Raw genomic sequence first — 17981 nt, 5'->3', positions numbered from 1 at the left:
CCTGGGTTGAAGTGGATTTTTATCTATTTATTAGAGCAACATCCATCATTTTAGTACTTAACCTTATAGGCTTTGACATGGTGATAATTTTAATACCAATGATTTCAGTAATCTGTCTACCTCAAAGGGGCACTAAAATTCATTAATTAGTTCTACAAAAACATGAGTAAATTATTATGGAAAGTAATTAGGCAAGCCTTTTCCCAATTTCAAAGACTATTTTCTTGAGCGATGTTAGCCAGATTAAAACAGTCAGAGAGTAGTTTGTATAATCTGAGTAATTTGGAGTATGATGGAAATAGAATGGGACTTATAATTAGGAGTTGGATTCCATTCTTAACTTTTTTTTTACTTAGTATTTGCATTCTCAATATTTAGTTCAGTGCTTGGCACCTAGCTAGCACTTAATAAACACTGATATTTCCTTCCTTCCTCCTTCCTTCTTTTCTTCTCTTCCTTTTTCTCTCTCTTTAACTTTCTATTTGATCTTAATCAAATTATTCTGACTATTTTCTCTCTTATAATCTGTGAAATGGGTAATAAAGATGCTACCTCTGCTTATTTTTTTGGTTGACCTGAAGATCAAATGAGTTAATGCACATTAAACTAATTAAAAATGGAAACAACTGGCACAAAAAAAAATTGTAAGGGATAAACAATGAGCTTAACTAGTATAAAGAAACCACAGGAAAATAATAGTAACAATAATGAGTATTTATATAGTTGTTTAAGACTTTATCAGGTTCTTTTTTTTTCTTAATAAGGGTCTATAAATTCTTTAGGATCAATAAAAATATCTCATTTTATCTTCAGAAGAACTCCAGGAGGTAGCTACTATTATTATCTCCATTTTTCAGAAGTAGAGACTAAAGCAAAGATAGGTTAAGTGACTTTCTCAGGGTTTCAGTAAATGTTCTAGGCAGCATTTGAACTTAGATCTCTCTGTCTCCAAATCTCTAATCATTGAACCATCTAGATGTTAAAGAGATAAAGGTGTGGGAAGAGAAGTTAATTGAAGAGGAAAAGTTTTGAGTGTTTTTTTAAGATTAATTTGTATAAATATGTTATGATACTCATAAAAAGTAACAATCTTCATTTTTCTTTGTGTTGATTACAAGATAGTATACAGAAAGGAGAAGGTAATAATTCAATTGCACTTGTTCTTATCCAATTGATCAGTGATTAGAGCAGATCTGAAGTCCAGTGTTTAGTTCCGGGTATTCTATAACAGAACTGACCTCAAACTTGAACTGAGGCTCAAATGAAATAGTCCAAGTTTTTAGGATGAGGATAGTGAAGTTTTTGCCTTAGAAAGGACTCTTAATGAGGCATGGATTGATGTCTGTGACCCTGGGAAAGTTATGTGATGCTGAGCAAGTTATGCTCCTTGGACCTTATTTGGGGGTTAGATGGGGTAGCCTCTGATGTACTTCATTATCCTGAGATTCTGTGAAAATGGTAATTTCATGTCATCCTACTTGCTTGAAATTGTCTCCTCTTGATTCCAAGTCTGCACTTACTGAACTCTTTTCAAGGAATTAGAGCTAAAAGGAACACAGAAATTGTCTAGTCCAAACCCCTCATTTTACACATGAGGAACCTCAGATCCAGGGAGGTAAATTGGATTTACCAGGTCACACAATTAATAGCCTTTACACTACCCAAAGCTTTCTCTCCATAGGATCTTCAAAAGCAGTTTGACATATTGGGGGGGGGGGGCGAATTATGGGATTTAAATCCAAAGGAATAGGCGTGAATCCTAACTCTGCAATTTACTAGGCATGTAATTATTGTGAAGAAACTTAGCTGAGTCATCAGTCATGGAGGTAAACTGTTTATTCTCAAATTATAACTAGTATGGAGCAAATGGAACATGCCTGAAAATCATCAGCATTTGTGGGGTATGTGTGTGTGTGGGATTCCTTTCTGAACCAGGTAAATATTTAATAGCAAAAATTACAAAACAATAAAAAAAAAACCTTGATTTATTGCTTTTATAAATTTCTGAGGGATAAATGCTTGCAATGAAAATTAAGCAATTGGATCTTTGTAAGCCATTTCAAGTGGGTTCTAATATAAGCCTATATCCAATAAAATGGAAGCTATTTGAGGGCACAGATTGATTTTTTCTTTTTGGTTTTTGTATTTCTAGATTATAGCATGGAGACTGGCTCACAGTAATTAAGAAATAAAGATTTATTTAACTGAATTGACTATTTCCTTGTTCAAATCACAAACTCCTAAAAAATGAAGTAAAGGCATGATGTAAGATTCGATTAACCATAGTTCTATTTTGGATTTTTTTTTTTTTTATGAAGTGTATCTCTCTGTCTCTGAAGATGTGATCTTGCCAAAGGAAGCTCAATAGTGGTTAGGAAGTTAATATTTAGGGAAGAATTAATTGAGCAAGGCATTAAAATAAGAGAAAAGTTTTAGAGAACATCTAAGTAGAGAAGCAGGTTAATTGAAGGGGAGAAAGGATTATAGAAGTGCTATCAATTGGTTGTACAAAGTTTTTTTTTATTTGTTTTATGAGAGAGTAAAATTTCATTGATTGGATTTTATAAACAGGATATAAAGAAAATGGAAAACAACTTCATTTTATATCATAATACACAAATCTGCTTTTTTGCTTCAAGGGATGTTCTGGATAATAAAAACTGAAGAAGTATAAGGCAGCTATCAAAGCCTTTTGGGGGCAGATACTAACCATAAATGAAAGGAAATTTTATTTTCAATTATAAAGGAAAAATTCACTGCATAAACATATTAATTTTTATAGTTTAAAATATAATGTTATTCTTGGCATTTTTGTTATTTAATGCATGACTTTAGAATCATAGAATGTCAGACTAGCTTAGATTAGACCTTAGATAATAAAACTTCGGACCAAGAGGCTAAGTCCCTTGCCCAATGTCAGACAGCCAAGTCTCTTTCCTCTAAGGTCCACATTCATTAATGAATAAAATTCCAAGAAAGTCATATACCCCTCAAATTACAGGGAATAGACAATCAGTTATTTCGGCTAATATTTTGCTGGAGGGGTTGTGAGAAGACCTGCTTATTTTGGGTACATCAACTCCTCTTTAATAGGGCATATGAGACTATATTCATGTACTAGCTCAAAAAATCAAGAAGAAAAAGTAGCAGATCACACAATTTTAGCTCAATACATACATATATCAAAACAAGGCCTAAACAAACAGAAAGCACTTTACTACCTTTGTTTTATTATTTCTCATTTTTCAAAAGCTTTTTCATATCATCCAACGAGACTGTTTAAAAATTTCACTTTTCTAAAGACTGAAAAAAATCTATTCACTATACATTTCAGAAGTATGACTTTTTTTCCTTTGAGAATTAAAATGAAATAAAATATAATGTCCTGGAGTTCTTCCTTGGCTAATGAATCATACTTGAATTCAATTCTTTTTGAAATAATGAATAAAACTACTCAAAAACTGTTCATTATATTAAACCTAGTTAAAAAGTTTCCTCTCCTTTTGAATTTATAAAGGAAGCAATTATGAAAGATTTTTTATTGATGTAGACAGTACCTTAATTTATGTATCAATGTATATTAATTATGGGGATAGGAGGAAAGTGGCAAGAAAAATCTAGACTAGTATTCTTTAAAATGTACACAGGATCACAAGCAATCTCATAATCTATGTCCAATCTCCAACTCCCCACTCTCATTTTTTCAGATTAGAAAACTGAAGTTCCAGACAATTTAAGTGATTTTTTCCCTGGGTTCATACAAATAGTAAACAAAAGAGGGAGAATTTGAACCCATTTCCTCTAAATCCAAACCCCATTGTCTCTTTCTATTATATCTTGTAAAAAACCTCAAATAAACTTGGGAACCAAAACATATTGATTGTATTCGGATGGCTATTAACTGAATGAATACTATGAAAAAAGATGTGTTTTTGTAGCTGCCAAAGTATTTTTTATATTATTAATAGCACAAATTCTAATTTCATAAAATCTGAGAGTGTATCATTAAGACTTAATTAGGGGAAAAGCTATATGATATGGCAGCAAAATTCCATCTTTCACAAGAAGGAAATGATGCTCATGAGGTTCATTTCTAGAAATATGCTCCTAACTACTGACAGCATTAGGTGTCTTGAATTAGTTTTCATTCATCCAACAAATATTTATTAAATAACTAACATGCCCCCACACCCCCATCTCTCTGGGGAAGCTGGAGAGATGTGCTACAAAATTAAGATATGGTATTGACTCATCAGAGCACTATGAACAAAAAGGATCAGGCTGAATTTGTTTGTGTGCAAAGAAATGCATAATAACTTTTATGAATAATCACTGAACATAAGGTAAATATTTTGTAAGGCAAGGGTTCTAGGATTTAGAGCTAAAGAATTATTTTATTATTTTCTCCCCTCTCCTACCTAAGGACAATCAATTGTCGTGATGCCAACACTTGTCTGTAAGAAGAAACTTGCTTTAGACAATTTTCAATTGTCAAATTTATACAAATTTCAATTTTCTATTGAGATAAAAATTTGCACTTAGACATTATGGAAGTTTTACTTCTTAGTACAGGGGCAAGACGCAGAGATAAATAATTATAAAACACAATAAAGCATAATAAATACTTTGTACTTTTCTAACCCTAAATTTCATATGGGAAAGGGCATCCTTTACTAGGCAATTATCAAATTGGTAACTTTTTTGTTTGTTTCCAATCTAGTTCCCACTAAGGCATAATTCACATATCTAATGATGGCTGACTATGCTTAGTTGTTCAGTGTATGGCCAAATAACATAAATTGTATATATGCATGTGTTTGAATTTATGTAAAGATGGTCTCATTAGTATTATTTGTGAAATAACTAAGCTACAGACCTAGCCTTAAAGAATACATTGATATAATAAAATGTAGGCAGAAAAATGATTTGCAAACACAATTTGTCTATGGGTAGGTTTGACAGAAGTTGTGGGATACAGAGGATTAGGCTCTGGGGTAGATAGGCTTAAGACTATTTCTTGCCAACATTTTCAGTCAATGATTCAGCCTAGTTAGAGGGCGGAAATCCCCCCAAAATGTGGGAGTACCATTCTCCACTGTGTCACTATATGAGAATTTAGCTAGTTCACTTAACTTTTTTGCCCCTAAGTTTTATTTTCAAAATGGGACACTTGGACTAAAAGTTCTATGAGATTCTTTCCAGATTCTAGATCCATGAGATTATAATGGATTCCATTTTATTTTTCCAAATTAAGAAAATCTATCCATTTTAAAGTTAAAACCCAAATGTAAATTGAAATTTATCCATAACTCATGCTTTGTAATGCAGACATGAATTCCATAGATTGATACAAAGAAATCATTCACTATATTATCTGGCATCTTAACTCCCATCACCTTTTATATTCCTGTCTCAATTTCACACCATCCTTGGAAGCAGAGGCACATCTTAAACTACATGTTACACTTCAATGATTCCAACTTAATCTACAGCACATCTCTTTCCAATTATTTTAGAAGAAAAACTTCAGGAATAAACAGCATGATATAATCATGAAGACTTGGAGACAATGACAGCATAAGATGTTTTCAAGCTGTTTATGAGCATGTGATTGCTAAATAAATATCGATCATTAAAAAGCATAAAGTTCCATAAAGCATCAAGTATTACATGAAAAGACAGATGCTATTATTTCCTTTAAAATAATATACATTGTCTACTCTCCACTTATTCTAGCATCAGAAAATTAGAGAATCATAGATTCAGAGCCAAAAGACATGGTATATAGTTTAGAATTAAAGTTCCAGATTGGTGACACCCTCAGAAAACATCCAATACAACCCCCTCATTGTCCTTACTTCTCTTCTGCCTTGGAACCAATATTGATTCTAAGATGTAAGGTTAGAGTTAAAAAAAAAAAAAAACAAACTAACCAGCTAAACAAAGGTAGAGTTTATATGGCCCAAGAACCCAACTACTAGGAGGTCACTTGTTTAGTTATAAAGGCAAAGACATTATAGGGGATCAGCAAAGAAAATTAGAAGTTTGACTTTCTTGCAACAGTCAGATGATTCAAATAAGAATAGAAACAGAACCTTTACTTATTCAGACTTTATTATTGAATCAAATCAAAGCCTTTTCGAAATGTTAACCCCCCCCCAAACCTTGGGGGTTGGGATGAGGGGAGGGAAAGAACATGAATCATGTAAGCATTGAAAAACATCCTAAATTAATTAAATAAACTTAAAAAAACACTCCCCCCCAAAAAAATTGTCTTCATATGGAAATGTGGAATGTGTATGTATGTATATATCCTTTAATTTCTCAATTATTGGTGCCATAACCAATACAGACAAAGCTAAGATCTACTCAACTAAATCCTTTAAAAAAATCTTATTCACATTCTGTAATATTTTTCCATCTCAAATGTCACTATGGAAACTTTGCATTTTGAATATTACAATTCCTTACTTTAAAAATATTTCCTTAAATTTTATATCTATCTATCAAGTGGAGTGGGGAAAATATTGAGAGGAAGACAAAAAAAAATAGAAAGATTAAGCCTTATTTGTGGATTATGATAGGCTGCTAAATGAGAGAGTTCTTAGAGTGGTGTCAAACTAGACCAGAATATTATTTCAGTTGGGCAAACAGAGGAAAGTACTTCAATCCCAACTCTTTCCTCTAATCTAGCTCTTACTCCAGCCAAATGGAAAGCATTGAAAAGAAATAATCATTTGCAACAACAAAGATAAGGATTGATTCACGATTCAATGAATAAACTGCTGTCAGTCATACACTCATCTATAATAAGTTATGGATTCATGTTGGTTTGGTGAATAGAGGTTTGCTAGGATATAAAAATTTCATTTTGTGAACCCACTTGATAGAGGTCGACAAAAAGGCATGAAGTTTCCTGTGCATGAGCCTTGAAATCTTCTCTTGAATTGAGTTCTTTAGCCTCATCACAGAATTCTAATATATCCTTCAGTGACAGTCCCCTATACAATCTTTCTTTTTAAAAGATCTTAGTCACGGTTTCTCAAGAATTGCATTTGTAGGCTCATGACACAATTTAAAATTACTAATGGTATGAAAAATGATTCATTAAGGCTCATCATTGTGAAATTTGCATTACCATCTGCCATTTTATTTGTTACTGATATTCAGATCTTCAGAATATAGTTGCCTGAGCCTATTTATTCTCTATTTGGTTCAACCAAAAAAAGATGCAAAATATTTCATTCTTTTTAATAATATTTATTTCAGAAAAAAACTATTATTCCTATCTAGTGATCAGTAAATAAGAAATTATGAAAGATGCCTGCCATTAGATGTCACACGTAACTATTGAATAGTGAAGACAGTACTAAATTGATAAATTATCGAGTAGCAAAAATCAAAGACTAATCATACAACAGATGTTGGCTTGATGTTTATAGGTAACACTATCATTTTTTTCCATTCTGATTTGATGACTATAAAGAGATAAAGAAAATCTATGAATTTCATTTACAATGGATACATTTTATAGAACAGAATGAAAAAAAATGAAGCAATTTCACTAAGATCAAGATGACCAAATTTAATTGCTTTGTTCCTAACAGAATTTCTAACATTCAATATAATGAACTTTTGGTTTAAAAAGAAGATATGATGAATTCATTATTAAAGTTTTCAGTATGCAGTGCCATAAAGATATATCACGAGGATTATCTTGCCTTCTGATCTAAGAGGATTATGGGATAAATGATTCACAATCCACTCCAGTAAAATGAAATTGAGTTTTAAGAGAAGGCTATTATTGCTTACGATATCAATTTCTCATCTTGGTAAAGGAAAGGGGAGTACATATGTCTAGCAGAAATGTGTATACAATAAATGAACTTTATGGCAGTGATATAATCATTATTTTTCTATTAAAGTACTTACTGTTCACTTTACAAATTCCGTGTTCTCTTATTCTTTAGCTTCTTTCCTCAGTGTTGCTGTTTACCAAAAAGAAAAACAACATTTAAAGATGTTAGCTGAAGAAAATTCATCTTTATAATTATTTCAAGATAACATTTTTACTTCTATACCTTGGTTTTTATTTAAAAGTGTATCTTTACCTACAGAACACTACTCTTTCCCTCATCCTCTTAGGAAAATATTATATGTGAAATATATATATATAATTTCTTATTTTAAGTTCAATAAATGTTTGATTGAGCAATTATTAAATGTAATTTACAGAGTAATTATAGCCTCTGAAGAAATATATTTAACAAATATTAGTTAACATACAGAGATAAGGAAGACAATTATGCTGAGTGGCATAAATTAAAAACTACTCAAACAGTCTTTTAGATTTGTTTAAAATTTTTAACTTAGTTGGTGAGTATCTAAACATATAATCACTTGTACATTTCCCAAAGCAGGTAAATTCTCCCAGTTGGATAGTTAGAATACAACTTAATTCTCTGAAGAACAGAGACTTTCTTTTAAAGTTACATTTAGATTTTTCAATAGAATTTAAAATGACTACTCAGGCACAGACACAAAAGTAAGCCTATAAAGAAACTGCCTTTTTAAAATCTGGTTAATAATTAATGTGGCAAAACCTTTTCATTTCTTCAACCCAGTGTATCTACATATAGTTCCAAGGGTAATCCACAAAGTATACACATTGGACTTTTGGAAGTTTTTACTCATTCATTTAAAAAACATTTATGAAACATTTTTATATGCAAAACAATATACAAGACATTAGGGAAGAAACAATGAAAAAGAAGACACGTAGGCATAGTAGTACAAATATATAAATGGCTATAATATTAAGTAATATAAATATATAGCATGGGAACAAAGTGATATGATAGTTCTAAAGAAGGTCAAATTATTTAAAGGCATAGAGATCAGAAAATGGCTTTTTGAAGCGGTTGCTTTTGAGATACAAAAGAAGAGGATAAAATATTATATATATATATATATATATAAATAAATGCAGATTCTGATTTTTAGAAAACAGCTATACAAGCACAGGATGGGAGAAGAGGCCTGTGACAACAGTCCACATGAAAAAAGATCTTAGTATTCATTTACCAGTCCTATATGAGTCAATGGCATGATATGGCACCCAGAAAAGCTAATATAATGTTCAGCTGTATTAATAGAGCTAATATTATAGAATCAAGTCAAATCAGCAAACATCAAATGCTAACAAAGAATGCCAAATGTCGGAATCCAAATGCAAGCAAAATGAAAGAAAATGTTTGCCCTCAAGGGGCTTACATCATAAGGGAGGAAGACAATAAAAAAAGACAAGCTGAAAAGGAGGGTGGGGAGGTACAGAGTATTTGAAGAAAGAAAGTCAAGAGAGGAATGACAGATTGGTCTGGACATTATTCTTAAAATGGAAATCCCAAGAAAAACTCACTAAGTAGAGGAAAGGGCTATAAGGGCAGAATGATCTTCCAAAGCAAGAAAGCTGCTGAATGATGGCAGAGAAAGAAATCTAGAAAGTCAGGAGTGGGACTAGGGAAGTAAGGAGTAACTGGCCTGGGTACTTTCCTTAAAATGGATGCTCTGGAAGCAATTTTGTGAAGCTCTAGACTTGTAGTATACTATCCTGGTCAGATTACATCTGCAGTGGAATGTTCATTTCTTTTTCCTGAATTTTAATACAGATATCCTCTGACTGGGATTACTCCACTAGATGGTGAGCAAGAGATTAGAGTGAAATATATATGTATACACACACACACATATATATGTATATATATATACATACATACACACCATGCTAGCTAGGTATTAGAGGTATTTAATTGGGAGAAGGTTTGGAAAGGATGAGAAAGATATTGTAATTTTTTAAAGAAATGTCATATATGTCACTTGTTCAACTTGATTCTAGGGAAGAGAATTGGGAATAACTGGGTAAATTTATATAGAGAATTAGTTATGATCTTATGGTGGGAGGAAAACTTCTTAGAAATTACTCCAAAATGAAATGGACTCACAGGTGGTGGATTCTACTTTTTGGAAATTTTCTAGGAGAGGAGTATTGACCAATTTCTAGTGATATTTTTAGGCGTTTCCTGTTTAATTATTAGTTGAATCAGGTGCTATCTGAAGTTATTTGTGGGGATGCTATTACATTTTCTTTGAGTTTACCCACACTATTTCCTTTATGTATTTAGTTTATTTGCCATTTGAGTGTTGTCTCCCTAAGCATAAGAGTTCTTTCACAGCGTAGAATTTTTTATTTTGCCTTTCTTTATATTCTCAGTGATTAACACAATCCTTGGCACACAGTAGGCACTTAATAAATATTTTCACACAAATTGAGATTACACTATTCTGTGAATGGATAAGGTAATAACTGATCAGTAGTGGTTGTAGTATGGTACATTTGATGACCCAAACAAAGTCTTGAAGGTCAAAAAGTGATGGATATATTCATAGGATCTAACTCTAAATCTGGAAAGATTCTTCAATGCTGCCTAATACCACCCTTTAATTTTGTAGATGAGAGAACTTAGGCTCCAAAAGGCAATTTGACTTACCCAAAGTTAGGCAGTTTGCTATCACAGGTCACAGAAATAGACTTTGAATACAAGTTCTTTCATTTCAACAAATGCTTTTTCTACTGTCTACCAACAATTAACAAGTAACTTAGTTTTTTTTTTTTAATAATATATGGTAAAAACCACATCATCTGAAGTCAGATGACTGATTTGAAATGTAGTTCTAACTCCTCATTTGGCCATTAGTAAGACACCTCCTTTCTCGAGTTGTCTCATCTATGAGATGGAAATTATAATACTTGCACAACTTAGCTCACAGGGAAGCTTTGAGGGAAATGCCTTGAAATATATAAAGTACTCTATAATTGAGGCATATATGTATGGCAGTATAAAGTAAGAATGGCATCAAGGAAGTTATCAAAGAAATATATGAGCAAAAAAGTATCACAGGTGAGAAATAACTAATGAACAAAGCTAAGGGGAGCTTTTGCTTCATCTTGATTGAAATTATGCTTTCACTTTACTTCCTGTCCACCAATATCCAAACAAGAGCATCCAGTTCTCTATCCCTTCTAGCTCTTGACTTGAAGACTTCTTATGATGAGTAACTCAATGTCTCTCAAAGTAGTAATCTCCACTTTTTTGGATACTTGAATTATATTTTTCCTAACATTAAGAATGAGTTTATTATCTTATCAAATAGTAATTTTTTATATAATTGAAGACAGGAATCATGTCCCTCATTTCCCAAGTTAAACATCATCTTTCATCAAGGATCTGAACAGGGCATAATCTCAAGGTTCTTCAAAATCATGGTCAATCTATAAGTTAGGGAAGAGAGGTACTTCTTTGGAGGAGTAACATGGAATGAACTATTAAAGGAAATCAAAAGAAGAATGGTCCAAATTGTGATTAACTTTTTTTTCCAACAAAGAATAGTTGGGTAGAGAGAATATATAAGGAAGGAACAATAAAAAAAGAGAATCTCTCACTCTTTGAAAAAATTTTCACCTTATTAAGTATGCCACAAATTGTAACCAGGGTATGGCAATCAGAACTTGGTTCCAGGGCAACAATGTTTACTGGAAGCTGATAACACTTGCTGTCCTCCAGTAGCTTAGAAACAACTGAGCTTAGCCCCCAGGTAGCAAAAATAATTAGTTCAAATAGGAAGCTAACAGATGGAATACATTTCCTATACCCCAGGTGAGCACCTTCTTGAGGGAGCTTTTTATTTACTCCAGGCACAAAAATAGTTAGTTGCAATAATTCTGAGCACCACCATTACCAAACAAGTAATGAAATCTCTGAAGTGTCACTATCTGCAACTCCTATGGAAATTCTCTGTAATTTGATTTCCCTCCTTTCCTCAATTATGACTTCCAATAGAGAGCAACAGTTGTAATTATCTTTCAAACTGGGATAAGAAGATGCTCACTTTGACCTCAGCTGATACAGAGTAAAAATTAGAATAAAATATTCTGGATCACCTGTGGCCATCTCTCTTAAGTCTGATGTAACATTTAAAGGGAAAGTACACTCCATTGTGATGCAGTGGTAGAAAGAAAAGCCATGCATGCTCTAAGTGAACATCGACCTTACAAAGAAGTCATCACATCTGTGAGACAGAACAGAGCACTTCATGAAAGCAAGTGGATTTGTTCACCTTATGAGGGGAAGTTAGGGGCCATAAATACTTGTTCCCCAACCTCCGCAGGTCCGAAATGAGCTACTTAAGATTCCAATATAACCAACTTAAATATGCCAAGTCAAATTCATCATCTAGAGCAAAAAAGTGAAGTCTTCACCACATATCAGTATAGGAAATTATGCTAATGTAACAAAAAAGTAAAAAAAATTCTGATTTGTAACAATACATTATGTATATATACTATAATTTATGTATTTATAATAAATTATAGATTTGTAATATACATATAATACATAAATGAAACTTTAAATAAATCCAATATATTATTACATTATTATATATTATATTTATATGTATACATATAAAATATCTTACTTATCTACAAAAATATGTGTGTATATACACACATACAGAAGGTATAACACTGAATAAATGTCTGATTTTAGATTCCTTTCTAGGTAGGCAAAGGAAAATAATGATAGAATAAAAAATTTTTAAAGAATTTTTAAAAGCCCATTTTTAATAAACTGCTAATAATAGGCATGTTGCAAAGATTTTAGACATTATGAGAAAGATTTAAAGCTTTTCCATTGAGGACATACAATGTCTAAGTACTAGCACTGTAGTTGTATCATATGTGTGCTTGGTAAAATGCCTCTGAAGTGACACCATTATTTGCAAGCTTCATTTGTTGTATCTGTTACATGATGGAACTTGCAAGACCTCAATTTGTTTCAGGGCTTCTGAAAGTCAAGTTTTCTAGTAAAATCCACTAGAAATTGTGACATTATTTTAAAAGATGATAAATTGGACTGCTTCTTAGAATATTTTCAATATCTATTATCCAGACATACACATCTATCTCTCTATCAATCACCTATTTATCTCTCTATTATGTATGTACATATATTCCCATATATAAACCTATGTGTATATGTATACATATCATCAACATATTTCATGCCAAATATTAACACATTATTTATTTTAAAATATCACTGAACCCTAATATTTATTGAGCCTTGAGGTCTCCATATTAAATCAATAGATTGGTATGCTTTAAATCCAACCAAACAAGAGTTCTCCACATTCTTCTTACATGTTATTTCATCTTTTATGGATCTTTGAAATGGATATTCATCATGCTTGGAATGTTCTCCCTCTTCACTCCCATATCATGAATCCTTCTTTCCATTAAGCCTCAACTGAAGGACTATTTCTTGAATGGGGCTTTCTCTGGTTTCCCCAGCTTTTAGTGTCTCTACTCAGCTCACCTTGTAAATGCTTTAGAAATCATCATCATCATCATCATCATCACTAAAACTTCTTCAGTGTTTCAAGATTTGCAAAGTGCCTAGCATATATTATTTCATTTGGTTCTCATGCAACCTTATGAGTTAGGAGCTAGGATCATTCCCATTTTACAGATTTAAAAATAGAGAATACAAGAGGTTAAATGGTTTTCCCAGTCAAATAAGTGCTAGTCAGCATCTAATTTAAACTCAAGTTGTCTGGACTCCAAATTTGGCACTGTGTCTTCTAAGCCATTTAGCTGCTATATGTACCTGTTGTCTCTCTCGATAGAATGTAAGCTCCTTGTTGAAAGAAACTTTAATTTTTCTAATTTTTGTACCACCTACTACTTGGCAAATAATAGATGCTTAACAAATTTTTATGGATTCCACCCCTTCCTCAAAAAATATACAGGAAAGCCCTCTCCATAGACTATTTTTAAAGCTTTTTATTAGAAAAAAATGAAGAAAAATCATTCTCTTGTAATTAATATATTATCACTGAGCAAGGGACTAGTTTTCCAAAGGGATAAGGTCAAGTAATTAAACATTTTTCAGGACTTGTGAGACATCTTTGGGGACCATATTTCTTTTCTATTTTCTATGGGCATCTATCAAAAGGATGGATGTTTATGCTTGCTCTACTGTAGGGAGTAAATAGCTATTTTCCTTCATTTGTTCACTGAATATTAATGTGCAGAGTATTTTCCCATTTGCCACATAATCTCTTGATTTTATAAATAACTTTGTCTTATTCAAGAGAGAGACATGAAAAAACCCTTGACTTATTTCACATCTCTAAAATTGAGGTGCTTTGTAGTCATGGAGTTCATAGTGTTGGTGGGACACAGTCTATATCCGTCGGCTTCATTATGACTTTTTATGTCTTTGCAAAACAATATTTTAATATGACAATTCAGCTAGATCTTCATATTTTTCATAAAATACCATACAGATCCACTGTCAATAAAGCAGACAGAGCCCTAAAATTCCCATTCCTAGTCTTCGAACCAGACCCAACACAGAAATAACAGAAAATTACTCTGAGACTCAGGGATTATTGATGTTTCTACAGTAGCTAAGATGTAAACCTCTGATACCTAGAAGTCCAAATCACGATTCTATTTGCAGAATTAAGCAGGGGATAGAGTACGCTGTAGGAGATTTACAAATGCTTTCATTTTTTTTCCTGAGATATTTAAAAAATTCAGCATCATTCCTTTATATTCATATTGTTTCACACAGCAAAACCTTGCCTTTTTCAAAAATAGAAATGATTCTTTAAGGGATACAGAAACAGATGCTCAGAACCAAACTTTCCTTTCAAACATTTCAGGCACTTCATTTTAATTGAATTATTGATTTTAGTTGAGCTTTAACTAAGTCACAGCACAGAGCTAAAGATCTGTTTAGCATTGGATTTCCAGCACACAATGTGAGTGCCTATATGATCACCACTTAGAAGCCCAATCCCTTTAGACCCAGATGGACTGCTATGGCAACAGAATCCTAAGTACCTGGCTTGTCAGTAACAACAAAAAAATGTAAATTATTGATGAACTCTGAGTTTCCTCTCTTGGACCCTCCTTGATTTAGACACCAAACCTTCCTGGTGTGCATGTAGCGATGAAGTGAGCCAATTTCTTGGCCCAGGTGGCATTAATCCAGAGGGATTTCATTAAATCTTTTGGCTTAAATTCTTATTCTTGGAACAGCAGTCAGCAGGCAGAGATTACATTAAAAGCAGGCTCTATTCAGGTCCTTACTGGCTGAACCTAGGTCTTTAATCACAAAACAAACCCTGGATTTCTATACTGTTCTCTAATAGGGCTACAATTAAATATGGCCACATACATTCCTACGAACATTCACAGAGTATGAAACATTATCTAGTTTAATCCTTGTGAACGATGATGATGTTCTTCAGAGTAGGGGAAAAAATTAAGCAATTAAAATTGTGAGGGAGTCAGTGGTACTTGGAAAATAATAAATACACTCTTCAACCATCCTGAAAAGGTTGGAAATAGTGAGATGTGTAGAAAATAATGGAAACATACATTTTTGTGAAAAGTTAGTGAGATATATGAAAAGTGCATCTTACTGTTTGTCTAATAGTGTCCTGCTAGCTTCTCTCTGTTAACCACTGACAACCAATTAGGGGGCTTAAGTCTGGGAAAATCTCCTTAACAAGGCAAAAGCAAATGTTTACCAATAAAGGCTGAAATAAAGGGGATGAGGTAGGGATGTGTATGTTTGTAAGAATTCATTCCTATGCTACAATGCTGTCTCCTATAATGTAAAATACTAAATTATTCACCACCTAGTCACTTCTTACCTGCCACACACACAATCTTTACATGCTATATTTAATGTTTCCATGTTGATGTGATCTTGCCCCATCCTATCATTAACCAGTTGGCACAAAGGTCATAGTAAGTACTCATTTAGAACAGGGGTTAAAGATGAAAAGATGACCCTGTCTGTATGTTCAGCAGAGCCAGACAAAGAGAGATTTGAACAGAATGTTGACTATGAAAAATGAGAAAGGGACTAATGGAAAGGAATTGATTTTATTGCCATTTTTTAAAGAGAATTCTTAACAAGAGAAAAATGGTCACCACCAGAAGGAGGCAGAAAGCCTTCGAGTATAAACAGATAATTAATTTCTGGACCAACTGGAAAGGCATGATAGCCAAAATCAATGAGAATATGCATTTGTGAAACTTTGGAGTGCTTAACAGTAGCACCTTGCAAAATTGTGAAAAGGAGGAATAAGTCTGTAGCTGGAAACCTTTCTGGAGAGGTAACAGCCAGATCACTGAAAGGATATTAATCATACGATAAGGAGGTCAATAACAAACAGAATTATAAAATGGAACAGACCTGCCTAATTTTAATAGGGATCTACCAAAATAGAGGAAATAGGCATGAAGATTACAAGACATTGGCACCTAAAGTGTGGTTTGAGGACTCATTTACCTTATAGATTAGTATTAGAACAGTGGAACCCAGACTGTAAGTATTATGGAAGATATATTGTATGGAGAACAAATAGAAGATTTCCTATGGGCTGTTGAAAGGTTTTCCAAATTCTATGTACTATTTGTATCAAACTCTACCATATTAAACAAACTCCTCAATTAAAGACACTTTAAAATGAAAGGGGATATTATAACCATTCATACCAGACAAAGCAAGTGGATACAAAATACACATTAACAAGACTATAATATATCAATACATAGGAGTTGAGGGTTCTGTTCCTGGGTCTATGAAAAACTAGTTTTTATGAAAATGGACAAAAAGATCACTTCGTCTCTGTGTACATCCATTTCTTCATGTCTAAAAAGGGTGGGAAGAGACTCTAGAATAGGTCTTCTCTTCCCATGATCCTTTTAGTCCTAAAATTCAATGGTCCTATAAATAATACAATTGGTATATCTAGAGTACAATAGTCAGTTGTGAATTCCACTAAAAGGGATATTTATGGTAACTGGAAAATATCATTAAGAGAGCATCAAAAATAATTTTAAAAAATAGCTCACAGAGTATATGTTAAAGAGCAAAAAAAAACCCATAGAGTACAGACATAAGGACAAAACAAAAATAAAAGAATGTTCAAAAGTGACTTAAAATGGATAGTAAGGTGGCTCTGTGGATAGAGTGCCAGGCTTGGAAATGGAAGTACTGGCATCAGATACTTCCTACCTATCAAGAACTGGAAAAATTCCATGTGAACTGGAAAGACCTCCAGGAAGTGATGCAGAGTGAAAGGAGCAGAACCAGGAGAACATTGTACACAGAGACTGACACACTGTGGCACAATGTAATGGACTTTTCTACTAGCAACAATGCAATGAACCAGGACAATTCTGAGGAACTTATAAGAAAGAATATGAAAGAACTGTGGAAGTAGAAACACAGAAGAAAAGCAACTGCTTGATCACCTGGGTTGATGGGGATATGATTGGGGATGTAGACTGTAATTGATCATCCTAGTGCTAATACCAATAATATGGAAAAAGGTCTTGATCAACAACACATGTAAAACTCAGTGTAATTGCGTTTTGGCTATGGGGGTGGGTGAAGGGATGGGAGGGGGAAAAAAAACATGAATCATGTAACCTTAGAAGAAAATTTTTCTTAATCAATAAAATAAAATTAATATACAGATATTTCCAATCTGTGTCACCCTAGGCAAGTCACTCAACCACCATTGCCTAGTCTTTATTGCTCTTCTGTCTTGGAAATTATATTTAGTAGCAGTTCTAAGATGAAAGGTAAAAGTTTTTTTTTTAAAGAGTGACAATGTTCTTTGTACTAAGATGTTTAAGCAAAAGAGATTGTAGAAATCTTAATATTACTCTTCTGCTATAGTCAAAATGAGTTAGCCCTCAACTATTTCAGTCTTACATTTTATATTTTATCAGGAAGGTAGCATGTTTGGTGGGGTTTGGAGCCAAAATTATTGTGGAGTTAGAAAAAAAAAGCTGGAATTGACATAGTGCCTAAAAGTTTGCAAAATTATCT

General features: G+C 32.9%; 1 protein-coding gene across 10 annotated transcripts in view; it reads right to left on the bottom strand.

Annotated features, from left to right (window-relative positions):
- Window positions 1–17981, bottom strand: part of SYT1 (synaptotagmin 1) — a 734125-nt gene that overhangs the window by 483366 nt on the left and 232778 nt on the right. For all 10 annotated transcript variants that reach the window (XM_056798523.1, XM_007503097.3, XM_056798520.1 and 7 more), the window contains one exon: window positions 7933–7988. The gene's annotated coding sequence lies outside the window, so the exon portion shown is untranslated. The remainder of the gene's footprint in view (window positions 1–7932; window positions 7989–17981) is intronic.

The sequence above is a fragment of the Monodelphis domestica genome, chromosome 5 (assembly GCF_027887165.1).
Source record: "Monodelphis domestica isolate mMonDom1 chromosome 5, mMonDom1.pri, whole genome shotgun sequence".
Classification (NCBI taxonomy): domain Eukaryota; kingdom Metazoa; phylum Chordata; class Mammalia; order Didelphimorphia; family Didelphidae; genus Monodelphis; species Monodelphis domestica.
This window is presented reverse-complemented; position numbering and strand designations above follow the sequence as displayed.